Raw genomic sequence first — 1603 nt, 5'->3', positions numbered from 1 at the left:
AAAAATTATAACAGAATAAGCAAACTTTGGGTGAAACTAATCAAGCAAAATTGTAGAAGGCAAAACCTTAGAGAAATAAAGCAAAATGTTGACACAGCTTTAAATAAATACAAAAAAAACTAAAAAAGAGAATAATAAAATTTAAAAATTTGTGCTACTTAATAGGAAAACTTAGACATTACAAACAATTTTCTAGGAAGCAATTACAACTAATCAGACTCAAGAAGAAAAGAAAATATGAATAGCTTCAGTAAAAACAAAACCATACAATGGGGATACTACTTTACATTCACTAGTATAATCAAAAACAAATAATCGGATAATAATGTGTTGGTGAGGAAGTGCCAAAATTAGAACCCTCATACACTGGTGGTTGAGAATATATAATTGTACAGCTGCTTTAGAATACAATTTGACAATTGTTAAAAATAGTAAAATATAAGGTTTTCATATAATCCAGAAATTCCATTCCTAGGTATAATCACTAGAGAAATGAAGGTACATGCAGAAGCTGGTACATGAATGCTTATAGCAACATTATTTATTATGGCCAAAAAGTACAAACAACCCAGATGTTCATCAATCAGTCTGTATATTCTTTTCAATAAAATGCCTGTGTCTTTTTCCCACTGTCTATTCAGTTTATTTAACTTTTAATTGAAAGTTTTTTATGTTTCAGATACAGGGCCTTTGTCAGATATATATTTGCCAATACTTTCTCCCAGTCAATACTTGGTTTATAATCCTCTTAGAGACGTTCACACAGCAGAAGTTGTTAATTTTAATCAAGTCCAAGGTATATATTTTCCCTTTCCTGGATTATATTTTGGTGTGAGCTGAAGAATTCTTCATCCAATTCTAGGTCCTAAAGAATTTTTTCCTATGTTTTTATAAAAGTTTAGATTTATGCTTTATATTTAAATCCATAGTTCATCATGAGTTAATTTTTGTAAAAGAGTGAGGTTTAGGTAAAGTATGGTTGTTTCTCTTTTTTAATTTTTTGGTTTTAATGATGTTTTGTGGGCTTTTTGTGTTATTGCCTATAGATGCCAAATTGCTACGGCATCAGGTTTTGAAAAGACTATCCTGTCTCCATTGAGTTGGCTTTGCACTTTTTTGAGAAATTAATTAGGCATATTTTGTGGCTCCATTCTTCTTCTTCCTTCTTCTTCTTTCTTTCTTCTTTCTTCTTTCTTTTCTTCTTCTTCTTCTTCTTCTTCTTTTCTTCTTCTTCTTCTTCTTCTTCTTCTTCTTCTTCTTCCTCTTCCTCTTCCTCTTCCTCTTCTTCTTTTCTTCTTCTTCTTCTTCTTCTTCCTTCTTCTTCTTCTTCCTCCTCCTCCTCTTCCTCCTCTTCCTCTTCCTCTTCTTCTTTTCTTCTTCTTCTTCCTTCTTCTTCTTCTTCTTCCTCCTCCTCCTCCTCTTCCTCCTCTTCTTCTTCTTTTCTTCTTCTTCTTCTTCTTTTCTTCTTCTTCTTCTTCTTCTTCTTCTTCTTCTTCTTCTTTTTCTTCTTCTTCTTCTTCTTCTTCTTCTTCTTCTTCTTCCTTTTCTTCTTTTCTTCTTCTTCTTCTTCTTCTTCTTTTTCTTCTTCTTCTTCTTCTTCTTC

The sequence above is a fragment of the Rhinopithecus bieti genome, unplaced genomic scaffold (genome assembly GCF_001698545.2).
Source record: "Rhinopithecus bieti isolate Rb0 unplaced genomic scaffold, ASM169854v2 scaffold_15089, whole genome shotgun sequence".
Lineage (NCBI taxonomy): Eukaryota > Metazoa > Chordata > Mammalia > Primates > Cercopithecidae > Rhinopithecus > Rhinopithecus bieti.
The sequence above is the reverse complement of the archived record's forward strand: the minus strand, read 5'-3'. Positions refer to the sequence as shown.